The sequence below is a fragment of the Amia ocellicauda genome, chromosome 4, assembly GCF_036373705.1.
Source record: "Amia ocellicauda isolate fAmiCal2 chromosome 4, fAmiCal2.hap1, whole genome shotgun sequence".
NCBI classification, from domain to species: Eukaryota; Metazoa; Chordata; class Actinopteri; order Amiiformes; family Amiidae; genus Amia; species Amia ocellicauda.
Window position 1 is genome coordinate 51124042 of NC_089853.1, and position 27743 is coordinate 51151784.

At 40.3% G+C, this 27743-nt stretch overlaps 1 protein-coding gene across 9 annotated transcripts in view; it reads right to left on the reverse strand.

The window, feature by feature from the left end:
• The window catches only part of pkig (protein kinase (cAMP-dependent, catalytic) inhibitor gamma), an 84530-nt gene that overhangs the window by 15691 nt on the left and 41096 nt on the right, over nt 1-27743 (reverse strand). For 2 of the 9 annotated variants that reach the window (XM_066702697.1, XM_066702693.1), the window contains exon 2: nt 4406-4538. The exons of the other annotated variants lie outside the window; for them this stretch is intronic. The gene's annotated coding sequence lies outside the window, so the exon portion shown is untranslated. The remainder of the gene's footprint in view (nt 1-4405; nt 4539-27743) is intronic. 9 annotated transcript variants of the gene reach the window in all.

A 27743-nucleotide genomic window follows, 5' to 3' on the forward strand; every position in this document is an offset into this window, starting at 1 on the left:
TTTCTGCTGTTGAACTGCTTCCATAATGATTCGAGTATCACACTTTAAATAAGTGTGTTGTGACCAGTTTTTACACCTACAGAGACATGACAGAAAATAAGATCTAAATCCAGCAAATTTGTATAAATGTTTTTGTTGTACGCCTCACATATTGGTTTGTGATCCCCTATAGTTTTAAACCTTAGTTGTTTGTACCATTTCAGAGCTACACCTGCCACATCTGTGTTGACAGAAATGCATCTATAATGCTGGAGTGCTTTCTTTGTTGTTGCTGCTTTTCCTCATACAACTTAGTTTAAAATAATTGTAACTCGTCCCTACACTGTGTAGATGTATTTAAGATCAAAGAGCTCTAAAATAGAAATATATTCATCCTCTCAGGTGAATGTCAAAGGTACATGGAGAAAACAAAATTAAACAAAACATACTTAAAAAAAAACAACTAAAAAATGAAAACCTAGAGAATTCTTGTATTGTACATTCAAAAAAGAATTAACCCGTTTCTTTCCTTTACTACCCACACCAAAACACAGCCCTGACAAAGACAACCTAGAAAAATAAATATGCTCTTTAAAATCACTGCCAGTTTATTGCAGTGTCATTAGAAATACATTTGTTTGCATAATGCTATGCACAAATTATTATTGAAACAGGCTTAATACCCTCCTGATCAAAAGTCTATCAGAAAACTAATACTGCATTAAGATGTTTAAATGGTTAACAGACACCCTGCACACAGAAGAACCAACACTCTACTAAGATACCTCCCTCAACTGCAGATTACGAAGGTTCCGATATGCACAAAGTATAACAACAATGTTTATTGGTGTGGGGGTGGGGGATAAACAGTACAGTGCATTTCCACTGATCATCCTTGAGATGTTTCTACAACTTGATTGGAGTCCACCTGTGGTAAATTCAGTTGATTGGACATGATTTGGCACATACCCGTCTATATAAGGTCCCACAGTTAGTGCATGTCAGAGCACAAGCCAAGCCATGAAGTCCAAGGAATTGTCTGTAGACCTCCAAGACAGGATTGTATCGAGGCACAGATCTGGGGAAGGGTACAAAAAAAATTCTGCAGCATTGAAGGTCCCAATGAGCCACCCGGCCAAACTGAGCGATCGGGGGAGAAGGGCCTTAGTCAGGGAGGTGACCAAGAACCCGATGGTCACTCTGACAGAGCTCCAGCGTGTCACTGTGGAGAGAGGAGAACCTTCCAGAAGAACAACCATCTCTGCAGCACTCCACCAATCAGGCCTGTATGGTAGAGTGGCCAGACGGAAGCCACTCCTCAGTAATAGGCACATGACAGCCTGCCTGGAGTTTGCCAAAAGGCACCTGAAGGACTATCAGACCATGAGAAACAAAATTCTCTGGTCTGATGAAACAAAGATTGAACTCTTTGGCCTGAATGGCAAGCGTCATGTCTGGAGGAAACCAGGCACCGCTCATCACCTGGCCAATACCATCCCTACAGTGAAGCATGGTGGTGGTGGCATCATGCTGTGGGGATGTTTTTCAGTGGCAGGAACTGTGAGACTAGTCAGGATCGAGGGAGATGAATGCAGTAATGTACAGAGACATCCTTGATGAAAACCTGCTCCAGAGCGCTCTGGACCTGAGACGGGGGCGAAGGTTCATCTTCCAACAGGACAACGACCCTAAGCACACAGCAAGATAACAAAGGAGTGACTACAAGACAACTCTGTGAATGTCCTTGAGTGGCCCAGCCAGAGCCCAGACTTGAACATCTCTGGAGAGATCTGAAAATGACTGTGGACTGACACTCCCCATCCAACCTGATGGAGCTTGAGAGGTCCTGCAAAGAAGAATGGGAGAAACTGCCCAAAAATAGGTGTGCCAAGCTTGTAGAATCATACTCAAAAAGACTTGAGGCTCTAATTGGTGCTTCAACAAAGTCTTGAGCAAAGGCTGTGAATACTTATGTACATGTGCTTTTTTTGTTTTTTATTTTTAATAAATTTGCAAAGATTTCAAACAAACTTCTTTCACGTTTTCATTATGGGGTATTGTTTGTAGAATTTTTAGGAAAATAATTAATTTAATCCATTTTGGAATAAGGCTGTAACATAACATGTGGAAAAAGTGAAGCGCTGTGAATACTTTCCAGATGCACTGTATGTTGAAACTCACCTTACTCAGTCAACAAAAGCTGCCCTAGACATGCCTTCACTGTAATGGCAAAACATTGCCCCTTTCAATGGAAACACAAACTGTAATAATACACAAGCCACAAATGTATCTTTGCGTTTCTCTCCTGCTACATAAGTGGTTTTGAATGCATTACCCAGTGAACTTTTAATATCCTAATTGCGGATTTTTTTAAAATAATTTTTTATTAGTATTATTCCTAGAACTCAGTATCAATCCAATTGAAGTAGAACCACATGACTAATTATGATTGCTTTAGAGAGGTTTATGGTTGAACAGACTCTGCACTGCTCTTTGACAATTTAAAGAGATTGAAAAACACTAATACATAATCAATTTATAAAAGCATATTGTACATGGATTATTGATTAATTGATAAGCTGCAGTTGCTTTCATTTGCTGTTGCACACTGGCTTTTTAATTTATGCCTTGCTCAAATGAAAGTTAACGACCCCTTTCTGACAACCACACTCCTAATGGAGTAATTTACAGTAATTTACCACCAGCAGTTTACTTTTGGAATTGTCAGATATGCTGTGATATGGGTTAGATGTGGTAATCCCAGATTTCTGGTAGATTGCTGCCTTTTCTATTTGCCATGCCAACTCTAAATAGACATTATATATCCTAAATCTTATTTTTCCATGTTTTCGATATTGGCTCAAACCCATCATTCCCATCCCATCCTTATGCTTGCCTGTAAATGTCAGATTCCTGATCAGAACATGATCTCCTGCACTCAGGCCTTGTGAATTCACCTTCTGATCATATCTCACTTTATTTCTCAAGTGAGCTTTGTTAGCTGTCTCAGAAGCTAGTTTGTATGCTTTCTGAAGCTCAGTTTTCATCTCTTATGTACTTGTGGTGTATCACCTCCTTTTGACCATTTACAGAGGTTCCAAAAAAGTCAACTGGCAATCTGGCTTCATGTCCAAACAAAGGATAATAAGGGGAGTAACCGGTTGCCTCATTCTTAGTGCAATTGCAGGCATTCACAAGCTGAATAACATGCCGACTCTACTTACTCTTTTTCGCGGGTTCTAGCGTTCCAAGCATACAAAGCAACGTTCTATTAAAACGCTCAGGCTGTGGGTCACCTTGGGGGTGGTAAGGCATAGTCCATGATTTTTTAATACTCAAACTTAACAACTCACGTATTAGGCTACTCTCAAAATCCCGCCCCTGATCCGAATGAATGCGGGAGGGTAACCCGTAAATGGACAAAGACTAGGACTTTGGCCACAGTAACAGCACGTTGGTCTCTAGTTGGAAAGGCTCGGGTGTAACGGGGGATATGATCCATTATTACTAGGATATTCGACACGCCCTTCGTATCTGGCTCTAATGACAGGAAATCTATACACACCAGATCGAGTGGACCACAACTAGTTATCTGTTGTAAGGGTGCGGACTTGGTAGGCAATGACTTCCGAGTTATGCAGCGGCCACAATCCTTTACATACTTCTCGATGTCATGACTCATACGCGGCCAGTAAAATCTGTCTCTTATAAGTTCTGTGGTTCTATCCACTCCTAAGTGGCCTTAATCATCATGAGCAGATCTCAGAACTCTCAACCGGTACTCTTCAGGAAGGACTAACTGTAGCCTCTCCCTCTCACTTGGGCTCTGCATCACCCTATAAAACAAAGTGTGTCGAACTACCATTTTGGAAACTTGGTGTAGCAAGATCTTCCATATAGGGTCCACACCCTTCTCAAGGATGGGCACTTCTCCACGCTCAATGTGATATTTGAAGGGTCTTATGACAGGATCTCGTCAATAGTTGTTAAGGGCTCCATGTATTCCCCTCCTAACATTACTGGGCAAACGTATGACAAAGGGATACAGTCAGGAGACGCTCCCAACTGTTCCACCAATCTAACCAAATTCTCTTCCTGTGGCTTGTCAGCTAAATGGGAGATAGCTCTTACCCCGGACTCTGAGACTTCTGTCCACGAGGTCGACTGATCACTGTTACCGGGATACCGTGACAACGCATCCGCATCAGTGTTATGTTTCCCCTGCTTAAACTGCAAGCTGAAATTATACATTACGTTACTAGTGCAGCTAGCCAACGATGACCAGTGGCAGTCAGCCTCGCACTTATCAACACATATGTGAGCGGGTTATTGTCTGTCTTGACTACAAAATGCATACAGATAATCGTGGAACTTGTCCACTACAGCCCATTTCAGCGCTAGAAACTCTAACTGATGCACATGATACCTCTGTTCAGTACTGCTCAGCTTACGGCTCGCATAAGCCACAGGTCTCAGCCCTTCAGGATACTCCAAATTCAATACGGCACCCAGCCCCTTGAAGCTGGCATCCACGTGAAGTACATAGGTCTATGCTGGGTCTGCAAAGGCAAGTACAGGTGCATGAGTTAGACAGTGGATTATCTGTTTGAAAGCCTCAGAGCAGGATTCATCCCATCGCTCTCCAAATGGGTCCATTTCTCTGAGGTACTTCTTCCCCGCTGGCTTACACTGACCTTTTACAGGTGGGTACCCTTTTGACAACTCTGTCATAGGCCACTAGACACAATGTGCCCAACATATTTCACTTGTCAGTTCTGCCAACCCCATTTATCTAGCGAGACCTTCAACCCACACTCTTCCAGTCTGTCCAATACTTTCAACAAGTTCTCCTCATGCTCCTCGAGGGTACGGCCGAACACAATGAGGTCATCGAGGTATACTATCACTTGTAACAGGTGCAGGTCCCCTACCACCGGCTCCATTAACCTTTGGAATGTTGCAGGTGCCCCCATGATCCCCTGCAGCATCCGTTCAAACGGATAGAAGCCTAACGTGCATATGAATGTGGTTATCTGGTGGTAGTAGCCGCTATGCAGATCTAATACTGAATGCATCATCTATGTGCGGAGTGGTATACTGGTCGGGTATTGTGCGACTATTGAGAGTACGATAGTCAATGCACATTCTAACTGTTCTGTTCTTTTTGCAAGCAATCACTATAGGTGATGCATAGGGACTCCGGGATTCTTTTATAATCCCAGCTTCTAGAAGATCTTTCAGATGTCTCCTCACATCATCAATATCAGCCGGAGCTATTCGCCTAGAGCGTTCTCTGTAAGGCCTCGAGTCATTAATGCGAATGTGGTGTTCCACCCCATGGGCTAACCCCACATCCCACTCTTCCAGGGAAAACACTTTATGCCGCATTGCGAGTTTGTGACGCAATCGCTCCTCCCACGTAGGTGGTATGGGCGATCCCGCGAAATCAAATAACTTCGGGTCAATGGTCATTTCATTGTTCGTTGCTTCTTGAGCGACTAAGACGGTGTCGGTAGACACTAGGGATAGTGATGTCTACAGCTGATGTAGGCACAACCAAAGGTGGAATGAACACACCCGCAAGGAGAGAATTACTTGAGGCAGGTTTGATGACATAGATATCCTCTCTAAGGGATTTATCAGACTCCACTTTACAGACGGCATAACTTTCCCCTCTAGATGGAATGGTTAGCATCCCTGGCCCCACCCACTTAACCTTTCCCTCCGGGCTGTCAGAAGTCGGTGTTTTGCACGGGGTGTGCATATGGATTCGCAGCGCCTGCGCCACCTTAAGGTCAGACGAGTTCTCAGTAACAGCAGTGAGCCGCTTAAAAAAAAAAACTAGCATTCGTGCCGATGATCACTGGGCACTGTTGCGGGCCTCTGCCAGGATGGGGGTAGGTTCCCCAGCCCCTTTGTAGGTGTCAGACAGAGAAACATCAATAACGATGTACCCTTTGTATGGATAGCTTGATGAGCTTAGGCCCCAGATGGACAACCCTGCTAATGGATGAATGGCCACCTCCGGTAAGTATTTGGCATACCAGGCTTCGAATACTATAGTTACTTGGGACCCACTGTCCAGTAGAGCCTGACAGGGAGTTCCATTAATTCTCACTTAGCTTTTTTCCCCACTGACAAGGAGCTGGTGCTGGAGCCAGAGCCGGTGCTCGGCCTGGGAACCAGCTGATCTCTGGGAACCGGCCCGCTTTTCCACCCGTTTTGGAACTGAACGCTGACATCACTGGATGTGGGCATTCCCAAGCACGGAGTAGAAATGGAGAAACACGGCTGTAATAATCAGCACCGAGGCGACTGCGTCTTTAAACCCTATTTAACCATCAAAATCAAACCCATTCAGCGTCTACACACAGCACAGGTACATTGTAAAAACAAAACAAAAAAAACACGAGATCACACATGTAGGAGAAACGAAAATACAACTACACTAATATGCCAAGATAACTCAGCCTTTTATTTGTATTGATTTTTATTGATGCATTAAGGGATTTACAACGATTCGCTATTTCAGACACTTCTACTGTATTGAAAAAAATACAAGTTAGAGTTAACATGCATTAGTCACCACGCACACAGTTCATTATGAATATACTTTGTATGAGTGGATACATTTTCATTCATTTTGTGGCGTATTTTTACTTTTATTCATATTTAAAAAACAATGACTATAGGCTAGCCTATTGATTATGGATGCGGCTGTTTTGGGGTATTTGCGGCGCAGTCGCGAGCAGATCAATAAACTGTCGAACGATCTAAGGTGATGTTAATGGTTTGATGGGAAATTGTGCTTATTGATGAAGTATGGGATGATGGTCTCAAATCACTGTTGCATTGTCCCTGTTGCCTGACACGCAGCGATCCTCCATGTGTGTTGAAAGTCACCCTGGCTAAGAGCGTCTGCTAACAAATACAAAATAATAATAATAATCCATTGTCAGCACTGCTGGCGTGTGAGCACAAAGCACATGACTGTAACAGATCTTACTGTGCATCTTCTCTTACTGTACAAACATATGTTTTGTGTAATTAGCCCTGTGCTAAGAAAATGAATTTATTCATACATTATTAATCATGCGCAAACCAACCCTGGACACACGACTTGTAGGGGCACTGCATTCAGCGTAAAACACCGGACCAGATAATGACCAGTTCATTAACAAACATTTCTGTCCAATCTATATCGTCGCATTAACTCTCATCATCATCATAATATCGCTGTAACACGTCTTTCCTTTCACGAAGCTGCGCTCAGTCATCTCTCATTGCTGCCATTTGCCAACTCCTAACTAGTTATTGACCTGGTGAGACCATATTGTTACTGTAGTGTCTCTCTCCTCGACAGACCGCTGTTCGCTGCTGATTTCGCAAATTTTTAATCAAAACTCTCCCCACTGCTCGCGTCTCTGCTGGCATTTTAAACATGGTGGCTGCACTCTGGCAAATCACTTTTTGTGGAGATTACTTTACCTCGCCCCCCGGCTCCTGACGTCACTGGTTCTTAGGTTCCATACCAGCAAGTTTTTGGTGCCAGTTCTTTTGCGGTGGAAAAGCAAAAAATGGTTCCAAATTAGGCACCGGCTCCGAACTACCATCGGCTCCTTGTTGGTGGAAAAGCGCTAACTGTGACCGTTGAGGCGAGTCCAACTAACCCAAGCGGAACTGTACTTAGTATGCAAGACTTCACCTGACTGTTCTTAGAAAAACAGCTTCTCTCAATGATTTGATCAACTTTTGAATTACTTGTACAGAATTCTCTGGACTCTGGCATTGGTTGGCAATATGCCCGTCCTCTCCACACGATAACAAAAGAACCCTTCTCGGTTATATACTGGTTTGGGCCTCTGTGACTCGGGAGGAGGGTTAGGTGACTTGGGTGGACGTGTGTTATTGGTCTGACTGATGTTCATTACCGCTATCTGTTGCTGTAATGTTGAAACAGCAGGTGCAACAACTGCACCTCACCACTATTCTCAGTTTCAGGTGGGTAATTATTACTTCGCCTGCTACTCTTTTTTTACAGGTTCTCTGATGAATGTAGTGTCAGAGAGAGAATCATCATTTTCTCTCTTTAGGGGACTCTTCAGCTCTTTTATCTCAGCCTGAAGGTTACTGACCATCGCGGGACAGATTTGTGGGTCATAACTGCAATGAACGGCTTTAGCTGTGGCTGCGAGTTTGTGCTGGGCCCCCTCTTGCTCTTCAGCTTCACGAATCTCAATTAACAGCCAGGACTTCAGGAACTTCAGGAAGTCAGTGGGTTAGCTTTTCTTTCCCTTAACTTTAACTGCAGCAGCATCAGGTTTGATTCTACAGCTCCCCTAATTAACTGCTCTACCCTAGCCTTGTCTACATTCTCCGACGATATTCCACTTCTTTGACTAGGAACCTTTCCATTAGTTTTAAAAAGTCAGACATAAGAAAGTTTACAAATGAGAGGAGGCCATTCGACCCATCGTGCTCGTTTGGTGTCCATTAATAACCAAGTAATCCAAGGATCCTATCCAGTCTATTTTTTAAATGTTCCCAAACTTTCAGCTTCTACCACATCGCTGGATAGTTTATTCAAGATTGTGACTACTCTCTGTGTGAAGAAGTGTCTCCTGTTTTCCATTTTGAATGCCTTGAAGCCCAATTTCCATTTGTGTCCCCGGGTGCGCGTGTCCCTGCTGATCTGGAAAAGCTCCTCTGGTTTGATGTGGTCGATGCCTTTCATGATTTTGAAGACTTGGATCAAGTCCCCATGTAGTCTCCTCTGTTCCAGGGTGAAAAGGTTCAGTTCCCTCAGTCTCTCCGAGTAGGACATTCCCTTCAGACCTGGAATAAGTATGGCTGCTCTAGAGGAGAGGAGAGCAACAATATCCTTCTTGAAGTGTGGTGCCCAGAACTGCACACAGTATTCCAGATGAGGTCTAAATAGCGCATTGTACAGTCTTAACATTACTTCCCTTGTTTTAAATTCTACACTTTTGACAATATACCCTAACATTCCGTTTGCCTTTTTTATTGCTTCCCCACATTGTTTGGATGGAGAAAGTGAGGAGTCCACATAGACTCCTAGATCTTTCTCATGCGTTACTTCATCTAGATCTGTACCTCCCATAGTGTAATTATAGTGGATATTTTTGTTACCTGCATGGATTACCTTGCACTTGTCCACATTGAATTTCATCTGCCAGGTGTCGGCCCACAACTGAATATTATCCAAGTCATTGACCACTTGCTGAAAAAAGCTTTGCATTGGTTTTAGCTCCAAGAGCTACATTTCTTTCTATTTCCCGCTTTGCTTTCCTGATCCCTTTCTTACAAGTTACAACATCCCTCTCGCTACCACATTTCACCCTCTTTCCACCTTTCCCTTCTCAAGCCGGTTGCCGAAGATCCCTTTCCTTCAATACCCGATTCCCCTGGATCTCCTTCTCCGCCTCTCGATCTAGATGACGGCACTGCGTATGTGGTTTGCTCTCTTCTCAGCTCCTGAAGATGCCATGGTCGCATTCAGTATTTGGTTGATTGGGAAGGAAAATGTCCGGAGGAGCGGTCCTGGGTTTCGGCCTCAGACATCCTGGATCCCTCTCTCATCACCAAGTTCCATTGGGACCATCCGACTGCACCTGCTCCTCGGACTTGTGGACGTCCTAGTCGCCGGATTCGGTCGTTCGGAGACGCCCGTGGGGAGGGGAATACGGTAACACCTGCTCCCTGACTGTTCCCCGCTCTCACCACTAGAGGCCACCCTAGCCACACTTTCCTCAAACTCTGTTCCAGGACTCTGATCACTCCATTATTCAATTATCATCATCTCCACCCATTTCCAATTCCCACACTTATTAAAACGCTTATATATTCTCCTTTGTTCCCTCTGCCAAACGCAAAGTCTTGCCTTGCTTACCCGCAGCAATTCTGAGCCTCGTTTCTATTATCGGGTTTCCAGTGTATCGACCTTTTGCCTGCCTTTAGTTTTAAGTCTCCGGCTCTTTCCCTGTATTGTTATTTGCCCGATCGATTGACTAACCTTCTGTAACCCCGACTACTCTTTGATACAACCCTCTTGGCTTTCTAGACACCGCAACTGGATCCTACACTCTTCAGTCTTCACTGTTCCAGCCCTGACACCTATACTCTTAAAAAGATTTTTTATTAATATAACGAAAATCAGTTTATTATACACTACCGGTCAAAAGTTTTAGAACACCTCAATTTTCCCAGTTCTTATTGGAATGTATGCAGTTTAATGTCTCAATGTACAAAAACAATGAGATAAAAAAATAATGGAATAGTTTTGACTCAAAGTAGCCCCCTTTTGCAGATAACAGCCAAACACACTTGTGGCATTCTTTCTACAATGGAAATCAAATACTGTTCAGAAAGTTCTTCCCAATACTGTTGAGGAAGTTCCCACAAATGCTCCCACAAGGCTTTATCATAGGGGGAAGAAGAAAAATAAAGACAACCATATTAATTCCTTTTCTGTGAAAAAAAAAACAAAAAAAAAAAACACATGCACAATGACCCCCTTCAAGGTAAAGAACACCACCAAAATAAACATTGATTATGCCATATGCCCTTCTTTTAAAAGGAAATGGGCCATTATTTGAAAAAGGATGACTTTGGACAGATGCAAAGTGTTTTTATCAGAAATCCTGCTTTTTTGGAATGGTACTTAGACAAGATGAAGTGATTCACATGCCAACAACAATACAGAAAAAAAAAGACACCTTTGTATAAATTAAATTTGAGCTTTGGAAATTCCAACAGTATTAAAACAAAACGATAGGTAGAGAGAAGCAGCACCGTACTTTCACTCAAGTTCAGTCAACCTCCAGCTTTTTCATTTTTAAATAAAAATAAATAAAACAAATCACATTAATCCCACAGATAAACATGGAGGACTCTGATAGCCCACAGATAGCCCCGTCCTGTTTTTCCAGGATGAGAGTCTCGCAGTGCCCCAGTTTGCTCTCCGCTATCCGTAGCTTAAAGCAAAAGCTCATGTCGTTTCACATGATGTAAGCAGCTGCCTGCTTGACTACCACTTACTTAGTTTTATTTCCTTTCCTCAATTAGCATTGTTGTTGAGCACCGATTCTGCTTCGTAAACAGAAAAAAAAAAAACTTTTGAAAACCAGCCCCCAATATCCTTCTTCTCTTTCACTCGCTGGGCTCACTGTCAAAATCAGATCTCCCTCAAGCAGTGACTGCTATTGTGGGTAAACCCTTCACCCCCCCACATCTTCACCTGTTATACTGACACTTGCCAAATGCTGCCCGTTTCAGAACAGCAACAGATATGTTGATACATAAGGTTTATTTATAAGTAACTGGGTACTAGTGGCAGGCAGCCTCGTTAACAGTGAGGTTCTTATTATTCCTGGATCTGTACCAAATCTGAGGTAAGGTAACTAAATACTGAATAGAAATAAAGGCAGTCCATTAAGAATAGATTCAAAGTGCACTGACTGGGTCCTATTCTGAGCTGCTCAAACTGTAAAAGCCTCTGTTGGGAGCCATCTGGGTTTCAAACATGTGGACTTTAGGATCAGCTAACTCATCAGGATTCCACAAGGCAGCTGAAGTTGGATACCCACAGCAATAAGGAAGTGTAGTTCCTCCCATTTGTGAGACCAGAGTCCGAAGTAGTACTCCGCCCTGCTGCCCCTAATGTTGACCTGGCAGCGACAACCTCTGTACCATTAAGGAAGAAGCAGTGAACAGGTGGAAACTCAAAACTATGGAAAGAGAAATCTAATTGTAGGACTGAAAGTATAGAGTGTGAGTGGGGCAAGGGAGAGGGCCCAAGAGAGAGAGAGAGAGGGGGAAGCAAGATCATTTGCAATCAATATAGTGCCACAGTGGGATTCATCATTGAACTGGAGTAGGATTTTGTATTAGCTCATTGCAGGAAAAAACCAAGGCTTCTCACATCTTGATGCCTTTCAACTGGAATCTTAACCTGCTCAGCCTCTCAAGGCTGTCTGAATTAAGCATTCTTCTTGATAAATGATTCATACAGTTTCAACTGTCAGTTTCTTCTCCTTCTCTTTTTTTTCCCTTCCCCTCCCCCACTCTTCATTAAAGAAAGGAGATTGTGCCATAATACCAATTCACCTGTGCACAAGTGCACCTTCTGAGAGAACCAATCTGGCCTTATGAATGGAAACATACAAGGGGACTCAGGGATTGAGAACAGGTTATTCTCTGCTGACCATTCAGAGCCAAGTAAATCAGTCAAATCTTGTATTTATTTATTACCTGACAATTGTATTGTTTTCTCTCCAATTTTACCCAGTTTATCTCGGTTCATGATGCAACTAATCCAGGAAGGATGTATTAGTCTAATCATGACTTTAGGTTGCTTCACTTACTTTGCATATACATGCTTCCCGAGCGAGCAGAGGTGGGTCACAGCGGCTCGGGCGACTTTGTAAGCATTCATGTTTTGAGCTGACTTTGTTTATATCTGCCAGGTATTCTCCGTTTTAGCGAGTTACCAATAGTTGAGTCTAAGAATGTCCCCGTTTTAGACATGTGACCAATCCGAATTGAGCACTGGTATTTCTGCCTTGCTTGAATGCCCTGCGTTAGAGCTTTGACTTTCCCATTGGTCTCTAACTGCCGTTTATTCGTTGGGGAGCAACCAAGCCACCAACATTAATATTCCTTGCTAATTGTTAACAATTTTGCTTGATATTGAAAATACAAATACCTTCACATCACTATTTTACATTTAAAATACATTTTAAGAGGTCATCTGTCGGACAACGCAGACAATCAATTTGTTTACGAATCCTTCTTCGAGGAGAACATTCTCTGAAAGAATTTACATTAAAAAACGGGAGACATGCAGATCCCCAAGCTTACATGGGAAGGGAACGGATATACTCAGACTTTTACAGTTCAAACCATGAAAGGTCCCAATGTCGTGGCAATGTAAAATACATTGCTACAGTGTTGTGGCAACATTGTGTGCTAGCAGGGGTATCTGTGGCTTACATGTAGCCGGTAGCTGTACTGCTGGAACTTTTTCAGTACAGAAAAGGCGTTTTTGGAACTGGTTACAGCAAACTGGGATGTCTAACTAAATTACGATCAGATTTTGTGAACAAGTAATATGTTGAGTAACTTTCTACATTTGAATAATGCCAAATAGTCAAAATAAAACTATGTCTATCTAATTAAGTTACTTAGCTCCGTTCATTTTTTTTTTTTTTTTAGGGGGGGGGGCATTGCGACTACTCTGCTTCCCTACTTGATTTTGTCATGGCAACTGATTGGGGGAAACGAACATAAAAAATAAGGGGAGTTGTGTGGTTTCGGTATTTTTTAATTTCACTTATATACAATATCGTTGTGCCAAAATTAAAATCTATAAAATACAAAACAATAAATACATACATGAATATAAAAGGAAATAAAATCAAAATATATCTATTAATTAGTTTTGCATTTACTTATTCATGTAAGCTTATGTATGTATGCATTTATTTTGGCAAAAATTACCCTCCATATGTATTTACTGAATTCATTATGTACCTTCAAAAACAGACTACAACTGCTGGTCTAAAAGTATGCGTGTAATTTATAACTGAATATGTAAATTGCTGATGAAAATGCAAATTGATGAACTGATGCTGGTGATGAAAAGTCACAAGAGAGGAATATACAATCTCATTGCATAAATCCTACTGCTATTAATACATTTAGTACTCAGTTTTCAACTGCTAGCTTTATCAAAACGGGGTCTGTAGATTAATTATTAAATAACTTAAACAATACTCTAAGCACTGCTTTAGATACAGTAGCTCCATTAAGAACAAGATTAATTAAACCAAAAGAAACTAGCTCACCTGCTCACTTAAAACAGAATGCCGTAGATATGAACGTAAATGGAGAGCTGCAAAACTAGAGGTCTTCCACAAGGCATGAAATTACAGTATAATAAGATACAAGCAGGCCTTATCCTTTGCTAGGTCTGCCTATTATTCTAATAGAGACGTGTTTTCTTTTAAACACAATAGTAACACTTACTAAATCAGCAGGTAAACACTTCAGAGCTTATCCCTCCCAATATCATCTGCAATGGCTTTATGAAACATCTAAACAGCAAAGTTGATGGCAGATTGGGAAACACACAAATACTATAGCTTATGCATGCAGTCCTTCACAGTCCCCGTCTACTTTGGATTAATTTAACACAGTAAATCACCAATAATTGGTCTCCTTAATTACTAAAGTGAAAACTACAACCTGCGCACTATACACTATACCCATTGCTAAATTGCTAAAACAATCTCTTCCATTAATTATTCACCTAATACACAATATTGGTAATGCCTCTTTATCGTCAGGATCGGTTCCTGAATCCTTTAAAATAGCTAGAATTAAAACTACTTAAGAATCCAGTGCCGACCCTAAATTCACTTAAACACAACCAATCCATTTCTTTCTAAGGTTCTAGAGAAAGTTGCAAACCAATTGTAAGCTTTAACTAATAATCATATGAATAAAAAATTTAAATCAGGCTTCCGTTCCGTTGAGCGCTGCTCATAACGAGTACAGTCTTTGTGGGGCTCTGCATAGTGTAGTTTGTCTCGGATTTCATGACAGTAAATGTTAGGTTAAGAACATGACTAGTATTATCTAAGGGGGAGGGATGTAGAATATTGATAGTTAGCCCATTGGGTTTAGTTAAGTTTTATATTAAGTGCAGTAATTGTAGCACGATCCCTGAGCAGCTCCAATAGTTGAAGGGGTCATGAGTCAGGGGAAGTCACGTGCCGGCAGTTCTCCTCTTCTGCCCTTAGTTTAAACTGAGCGCTTTGCCAAGCTGTAAGTTAAAGGTAGGGTATGCAATCTTTTCTAGAAACATTTTTTGGTATACTGGTTGAAAATCTCTTCACATCCTGATAGCACTCAATTTAAGTGATCTAAATGTAAAAATATATATCTTCTGTGGAAGGGACAGGACTTAAAAAAAAAAAAAAAGGATCGACCAATCATTGCATTCGGTCCGAATGTAATGATAGGATGTCCTTCCTGTCTATCAATCTATATTTGCATACCGCCGCGCAACTTGTTCGCGCAGACAATTACACGTCATCAGCGCGGGAACCTTGACGCTGTGCAGAGCGAGCGCAAGAATGGAAGGCGAGCCGCAGGTACTATTTTTAAAAACATAACCGTAAATAAGTTTTTTACGTTCGTTATTATGTAATGAGGGATTACATTACATTATTAGTAATGTCTAACCTGTGAATGAGACCTGAGGTAATCTGAAACCGTTCCGATCGATTCCACCTACACGTCTCTCCTCCTGACGCTCAGACTCTGCTGTGTGTGTGTGTGTGTGTTCATGTGTGAGAGGGGGCGTGGCTTTGGAGACACCTCTTGAAGCGAGGGCGGGCTCTATGCTTTCAAAACAAGCTTGCTAACTGCTGGCCTTTCAGGATTGCATACCGTAGCTTTAGTTGGTGATCAATAACATTAGTAGTTTTCGTCCCGTGATGCTTGGTGTAATACGAAGTGGAGTATACTACACTCCCTTTAGGAGATATCATTCGACGTCATAATATTAACTTTCACAGTTACACAGACAATTATATTTGTCAGTAAATCCTAACAATACCATAGACACAGAAACACTAATCTGAGGTCTCTCCGAGATTAAAACTTGGATAAGTAATTTCCTTATGCTTAATTCTGATAAGACAGAAGTCCTAATTTTAGCAGACAAAAATCTAACTGTTCATCATACACGACAAAACTGAGTAATGATAACTTTAATTTCACCCCTAAGGAGAGGGTATGAAACCTGGGTGCCATCTGTGACCAATGTATCCTTTGAATTAAAAATTCATAATTAGGGTTGTCACGATACTAGAATTTTGGACTTCGATACGATACCAGTTCAATTTCACGATACTCGTTATCATGCAAAAATAAATAAATCTGTACACACAACATACATTAGCATTGCTTTCGTAAAGATACACGATCTTCACTCCAGATCAAATGGGCCGGAGCAGTAAACACAAGTATCATAGAATTAAGAAAACTGTTTCCAGAATGCAGTAACCATTCAAACATTTTCTTCAGAACAATAGAGTGCAGGTAGTTAATAACATGTATATTTTGGTAATTTCTTTGGCCAACAAAACACAGAGCATATATTGAAAATGTGTTCCGTATGGGAATTTAATGTCCTTTTATTTGACATTAAACAGAACATGCATGCAACACACACCAGTCATTATACAGACCAGAAAATACAGTAGTCGATTAGTTAAACAATATTAATACTGGGTATAGTAAAGGTAACTCATTTATACTGTTTAACTTAAGTCTTAATAGATAAAGCCATGTCGGTTAAGAATCTTAAAGGCAGATAGCCAGGAAATAAAATCGAAATCAAGCAGCATTACCTAGGCCTATATTATCAATATACCTTTCAATCCAGCTGAATCAATAATTTGTTTTGTACATGCATGTGTTATTTAAATTCACTGAACACTAGAACCGTATAGCCATATTTTGCGTGGCTTTTGCAATACAAATTAAATCTCTGTGTACGTGAATTTCTCCCACTTATCTGTTCTTGTGTTACAAAAAAATTGAATACCTATACGGCATTTGCTGTAATCTTGTCAAATGTAATAAGTTTTATAAATACTTTCTTCAGCCGCCAGACCGCAGTTTATGCTGTAGGCTTGAATACAATACAGCCGACAATCTGGGCTTTATAATGAACTCTGTTATTGCGAAATCATTTGTATCCTGAAACACATAAATGTCTACACATGTATTCATATATTACCATTAATTTCATTAGCACATGATACAAAATATATACACGAAGAATCACACCCGATCTAGCACTCATGTGCCTGTCCTCTCATCGGCTAAGCAAGTTTCTAACTTTCCTCTTGATCTTGTTGCAAACCCAGGTCTCTGGATCGATGTCTAGATCAGTCACTGTCTGATCATGTGCCAATTAATTTGCATCAGGTGCGGCAGTTAGCATTTATTAGACTGCTGTTGGCACTACAATTCAGTATCTACATGACTGAAGATGCCCCTCACCCAGTGCTGCACACGGAATAAAAACACTGCCAGGTTGCTAAATGCAACACAGACAGACCTGTTGATGTTTCACGTTGTTGAAATGCAGTCTCTGGTAAATGCACTGCAATGTTGAAAAGCGCGTTCCTGCACTGATGTACGCAGCTGTATACACAGTCAAATCCATTTCAAAGCGCTTTCACGTTGCACAAGATTTTAATGTTATGGTATTTTTAGAACTGGTTGTTTAGCATATGTCCGTACCGATTTCTACACCAGTTCACTGTGTAAAACAGAGGTGGGGAACCTTTTTCCCCATCAAGGGCCATTCGAGTGTTCACAAATGTATTCACGTGCTGCAACCTTAATTAATACACCTACATCAAAACATTAATTCAGATGAAACTTACATTCTAATGCAAGAACAAAATCACTTTTTTCTAAACGCACACACTGCAGTCAATACATAAACTATATAGCCTACAATAAGCAAAAAGCTCAAAAACGGCATAAAATAAGATAATGAAACAAGTGTAGGACGTAAATATTGGAATAATGCTCAAAAGCAATATTTTATAGTTCAAAAATAACTGCATTTATATTGCATTTATCAAAACATAATTGTGCACAAAAGTAAAAATTGTCCACACTGTGTAAACTTTGTTTTCAACATACAGTGAATAAAATCAGTATTTCAATAAACTATTTACTATATATTTAGCCTGCATACCAGACAGCTCCTTTCCCTGCATGAGGTACGAGCTCACACTGCATTTTGACAGCCCTCTCCAGGTGAACACTTTTACTCCACGAATATATAGCTTCGCAATAAATGCTCCTCCGCTGATAATGTCCATGAATCGTTATTTTGCGTGCGCTGTGCATGCGCTATTGCACTCTGTACTATCTACAGTAGCAATTATGGAGGGTGATCAGTGCCTAAATTAAGATTAACGTGATTATTTACAGGATTATGAACGTGAACATGATTATGTGCACTGGATAGGACAATAAGCACACTGGCTACCGCCCACTAGCTCTGAATGACAATGTTTTGTCACATTGAGAGAAAAAAAAAAAAAATGCAAGAGACCCTACGAAATGTAGAAGCGCACTGAGAAATGCAAATCGCAAAGAGACAAAAGGGAAAAATATATACACGAAACTAATGAATGTATAAATAAATGTTGAAATAAATAAATGAATAGATAGATATACCTAAATGTCCATGTATTTGTTTAATAGTGCATTTATTTTCTCTGTGTATTGATTTAAAATTTCAGTTTGGATAGTCTTCCATGAAATTAAATTAAAAAAAATAAATAAAAAAAAAAAATTATATATACACACACACACACACACACACACATACATCATAATTCGGACCCAAACAATACCAGTATCACAGTCGTGCGCCTTAACCACTACATAGTGCAGCACTCTGGAGCCTCGCTGAAGGCGGTGTGGTGAATCTGTATTGTGACACCGGAGAACGAGGTTCGAGTCCCTGCCGTGGCCGGAACCCCCGAGTCGTTACATTAGGAATATAGCCATCCTATATCTGTATATGTATGCGTTCCACAATACATTGTATAAAGCCTAAAATTAATGCAATACAGTAAAATGTAGGACTTAAATTTAACACCTCCCTTTATCTATAGGTACCATGTGAGCGAGTAGCAGTCTCTGTAAATTTTCCCGAATAAAAAGCAAACAAAAAACAATATAGAAACTATTAAGTTTTAACTTCCACTGCGTCTGACTTCGACCACTTTCTATGGCAACATTGTAAAAGCGGACAGTCTGCATCTTCATCCATACATCATAATTTGGACCCAAAAAATACAAGTGATGAGGTTTTTTTAGGATGATCTAGATTTCAACATTTATTTATCCATTCATTAGTTTCAACATGTATATATTTATTTCCCGTTTGTCTCTTTGCCATTTGCATTTCACAGTGCGCTTCTACATTTCGTAGCGTCTCTTGTATTTCTTCCCCCCCCCAATGTGACAAAACATTGAACTCTGTCAATCAGAGCTAGTGGGCGGTAGCCAGTGCGCTTATTGTCCTATCCAGTGCACATAATCATCTTCATGTTCGTGTCACACCCTAGTGGGTGCTTAGGGGCGACTACGCTACCCAACCATGCCACCTCCTGTGGTATACGAGGGAGGAACTCGTCTACCCACTCTAATGCTTTCCCCGGCAGGCTCGACGGACCCCAAGACACTCACACAGACAGGTAAGATTTAACCATTAACAAAGCTCCCGACAGGCCACGAAGACTGTCCTGGATAATTGCACAGAATTATATAGAATAAATGTATGAAACCTAAACTAAAACCGCTTTTAATATAAAAGGGCAAAAACGCTAAAAACCCTGCCCAAACCCCCCCCAAAAAATAAATAAAATCATATAAAACTTATTTCTATGGAATTCTCTCTCATATACAAAAGACACAAATAACTTGTCTCTCTCCTAGGTATGATCAACACTCCAGTCACTCAGGTAAGTCAGTTCTACTTCTCATGTGCTTCCTTCTTCACAGCCCGACAGCGCCCCGTTGGCCAAACGGACAGCCGCAGACTGGAAATAGAAAACCAGTGGAGAGTGGATGCACCCAGTTCCAAATAAAACAGTTCAACAGTACTATTGCGTGTGGCTCTTAATTTCCATGTTCAAAGTCGCTTCACTCGTGTTCTACTAATTACCACTCTCTGGCGCATAGAGTCAGCAAAAACCCATTAACTTAGCTGCTCAAAGCTCTCGCCGTCACTGCTCTGCTGCCCAGTACGTAGTATATCCCGTCGCCGTTTCCTTGTTCAAAGTCTCCGTTGTACTATTTGTAATCCACCGGAAGGCAAGGAATTCATCAGCCCTGCAGAAGTCTCCACTGCTCCCCTCTCCAGCACTGGCTTGGTTTCTGCGTCCTGCTGTTCACCTCATGAGCCGTCTCTTTCTGTGAACGTCCGTGTCTCCCTCCCTGAAGCATCCCTCTCAGTTTATATACTAAAGCAGAGAACCAGGGTGCAGGTGAAGGTGATTAGGAGAGATTATGCAGGCAGGTCCAGGTGAGAATGTATCTCGCAGCGTGTGCTGATCCGAACAATAAAACAATTAGAAACCCAATAACCCAATGAAACACCGAAAATAATAGAACCAAAATAAGGAAGTCAAAGAACATACTTCATAAATGAAAATAAACAATCAATTTAATGTGCACGCAACAATATAAAAGTGAAAGAAACAAATACAATAATTAACTAATCAGTGATTAATTGGCTCGTCACGCACCTCCCGGGACATTCACGTTCATAATCCTCTTCATGTTCATCTTCATAATCATGTTAATAATCATCTTCATGTTCATCTTCATGTTAATAATCATCTTCATGTTCATCTTCATAATTATGTTAATAATCATCTTCATGTTCATCTTCATAATCACATTCATCTTAATTTTGGCACTGATCACCCTCCATAGCAATCGCGTATTGATCAGTAGAGTAAAAGCACTTGGTGACATTTGGACCTGGCGTTTCACTCGCAATGTTTTCACAACACTGGCAGAAACCCACAAATTATCTGTCATTCGCAGTATCACTGATGCCCCTGAATCAGTCATGTTCATATACACAGTATGTCCAAAATGAGCTCTTTTCAATTTCCGTTTCCAATCCATGTTTATTTGGGGGTAATCACTGTATCCACTCAATCTGACTACAGTTGTAACAAGACACCTGTAATGCTGTACAATGCATGTGTTTTTCAAGCACATGAAAACTGCAGACAGGTAGAGATTGTCACTTGGGCGCCAGACAGACTATATTGTAAAGGGCAGGGCAGGTTATATTTGAGTTATTATGTATTTAAAAGACCGGTGAAAATAACCCGATTTTGGCTATTCTATGTAAATGTGTTTATAACTTATTTATTTTCGTGTTTATTCAGTCAAAACGCAGTAGATATGTTTATTACGTAAGCTCGGCGCTTCTAGTGTTAAGTGTATGTCACAGAAATTATTTTTTTTCAAATGGATTCTAGGGCCGGAGGCCGGACATTTCCCACCCCTGGTGTAAAATGTATGTTTGTTCATGTTTATATAGCCTATATGCTTTTGTTTTGAAAAAATAAGAAATACATACATTGTCAATGTGAATGCAATGTTGCTGCCGTGAAAATGTTGTGTGATGTTCATATGTAAAAATATTAAGTTTAATCCAACTGTTTATTTTTCGTTTTCGTCACACAACTGTTTTATAAAGGAGACACATTGCGGGTGCGGTGGTTGTATTTAATCCGAAATCTCTGCGGTTCTAGTGTTAAGAGCTCACTGAATGTAATCCGTCCAATCAATACCAAATTGAACAAAAATACTGCAGAAAAGTGGTGCAATGTGATAATCCAGGCTTTCCTTTTGTTTGTGTAATTGAAATCTGTGAAATGACGGGGCTTTATATCTGCCATAAAGGGAATATATTTATCACACTTCCGGAACTGATGCTTTCCAAGCCTCGTTTTCACTGGGACCGGGAATAAGGTCCATTGGTTACAACATCAGCTGTCTCTTCTTTGTTTCCACCTGAGGTGTATGGTGTCACAGCGCGGACAAAAAGCCTTTTTTTTTTGTTAAGTGAAAGACGCAATCACACAATTTTCATTATACAAGTAGAGTGCTCCGATACTTCGATATTACCGAATGCATTGCACAGAACCGTTTCTGAAATTTGGTATTGCCGCGGTAGTATCGAACTATCGGTATTTTTGACACAATGTGTCGATCTTCCTTCCTCCAGCTTAGAAACATTGCAAAACACAGACAATTCCTCTCACTACATGACAGTGAGAAATTGATATAAACATTTGTTACATCTAGATTAGATAACTGTAATGCCATTCTGTCAGGTAGCACAAACAGAGCTATTTTTCCACTTCAGTTAGTTCAAAATGACTAAAACAAAGAAACATGAACACATCACACTAGTATTATGTTATCTTCACTGTCTCCCTTTACGCAGGATAGATTTCAAAGTTCTCTTATTAGCATTTAAAGCACTAAAGGGACTGGCACCTCCCTACTTAAAAGATCTTATCAAATACCCTTCAGGTCGGCCATTGAGATCCCAGGAAGCCAGTTACTTAGTGGTCCCTAAAATACACAAGAAAACCGCAGGTGGTAGAGCATTTAGTTATAGGGCCCCAAAATTGTAGAACGATCTCACAGCCTCTGTAAGAGAAATGTTTCTACCTCAATACCAGGAGTATAAGGACTATGATGTTGTATGAGTGACAGAAACATGGCTTACAGAAAATGATGGGGATAAAGACAAGTTGAAAGGATACACACAGTTTAGGAGGGACAGGCAAAATCGAAGAGGTGGTGGGGTAGCATTATATGTCAAAAATGACTGAGGCAGAAGAAATCAAATTAGATCCTAGTAACGAAACAGAATCATTGTGTGTTAAACATTTGACCAAAAGATCCGGAGGATTAGTGGTAGGAGTGTGTTACAGACCACCCAATTCAGATATTCAGAAAGATGTTGCATTGTACAGTGTAATCCGGACTGCCTGTAGCAAGGATGTGGCTGTTATAATGGGGGATTTCAATTTCCCAAACACAGACTGGGAAAGCCCAGTCAGCAGCAGAAGTAGAAACAGAAATGGTTGAGATGGTAAATGACTGCTTTCTAACTCAATTTGTCAGGGAACCAACCAGGGAGAGTGCATGCATTGACCTGATCTTTTCAAATGACGAAGACAGAGTCAGAGGGACAATAGTTAGAGAACCAATGGCAAACTGAGATCACAATATAGAACATAAGAACATAAGAAAGTTTACAAATGAGAGAAGGCCATTCGACCCATCGTGCTCGTTTGGTGTCCATTAACAACTGAGTGATCCAAGCATCCTATCCAGTCTATTTTTAAATGTTCCCACATTTTCAGCATTTTGCTGGGGAGTTTGTTCCACATTGTGACTACTCTCTGTGTAAAGCAGTGTCTCCTGTTTTCCATTTTGAATGCCTTGTAGCCCAATTTCCATTTGTGTCCTCGGGTGCGTGTGTCCCTGCTGATCTGGAAAAGCTCCTCTGGTTTGATGTGGTCGATGCCCTTCATGATTTTGAAGACTTGGATCAAGTCCCCACGTAGTCTCCTCTGTTCCAGGGTGAAAAGGTTTAGTTCCCTCAGTCTCTACTTCATCTAGTTCTATTCCTCCCATAGTGTAATTATAGTGGACATTTTTGTTACCTGCACGTGGCATTCTTTCAAAAAACAAGGACCAAGTCTAAAACAATGGTCTACAATTTTAGAAAAGCAAACCTTGAATGTATGAGGCGGCACTTACAAGAGTTAGATTGGAGCACACTGGATACAGATTCAGTTGAAAAATGGATAGTTATATTTTAAGAATATATTACTTGAGGCTCAGGAGAAATTTGTACCAAAACGTAGCAAATTGAGGACCAAAAAACATTGGCCAATTGTTTAATAGAAGTTTGCAAAAAATATCAAGAGACAGAAAATGTTGTATAGCACATATAAAAGCGATGGAGATTAAACAAAATACAAAGAATATGTTGAACTGCAAAGAGATCTTAAGAAAGGGATCAGGAAAGCAAAGGGGGCAATACAAAGAAACATATCTCTCGGAGCTAAAACTAATGCAAATAGCTTTTTCAATACTACAACAGCAAGAGGTCAATAAGGGAGGAAGTGAAACAGATAAGGGCAAACATTGAAGTATCTTGGAAAATGAACAAGATGTGGCAAATGTTCTAAATTAGTATTTCACAGAGGCTTTTACAAAATAATAAACAGATAACATGCCACAGGTTAACAATCAGTCCAGTCAAACCCCAAGAGAGATCAGGATAAATGAGGAGGAGGTACTAAAGGGGCTAGCAGAATTAAAAACAAACAAATCACCTCTGCCAGATGGCATATTTCCAACAGTACTTAAACAAATGAGGGAAATTATTTATAGGATCAAATATTCCAAATCACACTTAGAACAGGGGATGTGCCAACTGACTAGAAACAGCAAATACCATACCAATCCACAAGAAAGGGGACAAAACTGAGACAGGAAATTACAGACCAATCAATCTCACCTGCATTAATTGTAAAATGTTGGAAAAAATGATTAGACAGAAAATAGAGGAGCATCTTAATGAAAACCATATTCTTGGAGATAGTCAACATGGGTTTAGACGAGGCAGATCATGTCTTACTAATCTATTAGAGTTCTTTGAACATGCAACTGTAGCTGTAGATTACATGAAAGGATATTATGTGATATACTTAGATTTTCAAAAAGCTTTTGATAAGGTTCCACACCAAAGACTGACCCTCAAATTGGAAGCTGTAATTACACTATGGGAATAGAACTAGATGAAGTATCGCATGAGAAAGACCTAGGAGTCTATGTGGACACCTCACTTTCTCCATCTAAACAGTGTAAGGAAGCAATAAAAAAGGCAAACAGAATGCTATGGTATATTGTCAAAAGTGTAGAATTAAAAAACAAGGTAAGTAATGTTAAGACTGTACAATGCACTAGTTAGACCTCATCTGGAATACTGTGTACAGTTCTGGGCTCCACACTTCAAGAAGGATATTGCTGCTCTAGAGGCAGTTCAGAGGAGAGCAACCAGACTTATTCCAGGTCTGAAGGGAATGTCCTACTCGCAGAGACTGAGGGAACTAAACCTTTTCACCCTGGAAACAGAGGAGACTACGTGTGGACTTGATTCAAGTCTTCAAAATAATGAAATGCATCGACCACATCAAACCAGAGGGGCTTTCCAGATCAGCAGGGACACATGGACCCAGAGATACAAATGGAAATTGGGCTTCAAGGAATTCAAGATGGAAAACGAGACACTTCTTCACACAGAGAGTTGTCACAATCTGGAACAAACTCCAAGCAATGTGGTTGAAGCTGGAAATTTGGGAATATTTAAAAATAGACTGGATAGGATCCTTGGATCACTTACTGATGGACACCAAATGAACACGGTGGGTCAAATGGCCTCCTCTCATTTGTAAACATTCTTACATTCTTATGGAGTGAGCTGGGTGAGTGAGCCTGTCACACTGCAGCTAGTAGTCTGTATAAGACTAGAATGTTTATGATTATATAGATATACACTCATACCTTACACGTTGCAATTTATAAGTGTTTATTCTGGACTTTGTTTTATTTATTTAATTTTGTTATTTTGCATTTTGTTTTGGATGCAATAAATAGTTCTATTTGCACCAGTACTGCCTCATCTTGCACTCTGCTTTCCCTGTTTTTATCGACACTATAAGATCGCCTGCATTACAGTGTACAAAACGGAAAGGGTTTTTTTTCCCCTCAACTCAACAATATGCTTACCAGCTATGCTGTTTTTACATTGTAGTTTAGAAAAATGAAGACTGAATGGCATTGTGGGTTGATTGACAAATGGTGAATTTCTTACATTTTATCCTTAAAACACAGTGCCACCAAGTTCTCTCTACTCTTTGGATTTCAAATCGTTTGGTCTGTATTTCATTCCCACTCTGGATTAACCAATTGTGGTAGAGAAAGCAGTCTGAGATTAACATCCCAACACTGCAAAACCATAAAAGACAGGCAGAACAGCAGTGCAATAGAGTAAAAGACACCCTAACCAAAAAGTACCACATATGGAAGAATACATATGGAGAAGAATCTGTAGACATTTTGTTGTTGTGGTTACTTTAATGTAAATAGTGAGCAATCAAAGATGCCTTTCCTTATATAATTGTTCTCTTTTTATTCCCCCCCCCCAGTTTTCCCCTGATTTTACTGTGGTCATATTTTTACTTATAACTCTGTAACTACAAGGGCTAGAGACAAGTGTCTTATAAAGAAACACTCAGCACAAACTGGAGATTCACAAAATAACATATAAAATTGTGTTAACCCACCAGAGTTAATACAGGTCAAAAAAATGAAGAAAAACAAAAGCGCTTATAAGAAAAAAGTGAATTTAAACTTTTTTAGTGTTTTGTGTTTAGACTTTTTGATACTGGCAGTGAAACTTCAAAGTCTTATGAACTTGTGTAAAAAAGAAGAACTCAAATCTGACCTCCAGAACAGAAATTGGAGCCATTTATATTAGCCTAACAACAGCCGGAATAACTATAGTATAGTAAAAAAGAATACTAAACAGGGAAACAGAATTCCAAACACCTGGCTTTTGTATGGAGGGTGATCAGTGCCAAAATGAAGATAAATGTGATTATGAACATGAAGATGATTATGAAGATGAACATGAAGATGATTATGAACGTGAACATGAAGATGATTATGAAGATGATTGTATGCACTGGATAGGACAATAAGCGCACTGGCTACCGCCCACTAGCTCTGATTGATAGAGTTCAATGTTTTGTCACATTGAAAAAAAAAGAAATACAAGAGACGCTACGAAATGTAGAAGCGCACTGAGAAATAGCAAAGAGACAAACAGGAAATAAATATATGCATGTTGAAACTAATGAATTAATAAATATATGCATTTTATTCTTGCACACAACATACTGTCTGTGGCTTTCATAGTGCTGTAAACAGACTCAGCATCTATGTTTTATTTTTTGTGTCAGATTCAATTTTTCTACTTTGTATTTGGTTTTCTTGCTGTATCGCATCTTTCTGCTCTGCATGAGAATTGCGTCTATTCTGTATGCGTCCTGCCTTCCGTATGTGCGGTCTGTGAGCTCTCACACAAACACAAAGATCAGCGCAGCCAAACGTGCTATGGATATGTGTTTGGTATCATTGGAAAGCTACAGCCCTGCCCTGTATCAAAAATGAAAATGTTCCGCTAGCCAATAAGGGACAGGATTCGGGTAATAGTGCATAAAATGCGGCCCCCCTCTCCCCTCACTATAAAAAACATACACGTTTCTTAAAGGGCCGGTAGCTAAGTACTGCTTATACGGAAATGGCCGTAACTAGGCTTATTCGAAAGCTAAAGAGCTGCGGTTTTCGGGAGTGGCAGCCTTGAGCACCTATGGGAGACAGGATTAGAGTAATATGACGCTCACGGACCCCAATTGTTTTGCTCCTCCCCTGTTATATAATTAATTACAAACTTTTCAAACAGGTTTTACGTTTATAGACACAGAGGAGGGCAATGCTTGTGTTACATTAAGTTCAGTTCACATAGCCAATAATTTGACTCTCTTTCTTAATTCAAGCAAGTTTCCCCCAAATAACAGGAGAGTAAATAGCAGGTCTGGGAAAGAAAAAATTATTAAGAACCAAGCTAACAAAAGGTTAGTGTAAACAAAATACAAACCTTTACCTCAGTTAGTTAACGAATATGTATATACAAAAAAAACTAAGAAACAACAAAACTCCCTGTTTCCGCTCCATGTCAGCAAAAACAATGTGTGAGGGTGGAAAAGGCCAGGCTGGATCCATGGATTTAGAGGAAGTATATTGTTCTGTGGCCTACTGTTAATGAATAAGATCACAGCTGTTTTGCTGAAAGATGACTAACAGCACAATGATTTGTTCAGAGGGAAGTTCTTCAAAATTGTATAAATCCAGTCACCTCCCATGACAGCAGTGCTGATGACTGCTGCTCCCACTTCGTAATACAGTTTGAACTGCTCCCATAAATAATAAAAAGCCCTCATTTGCAGTAACCCCATGTCATC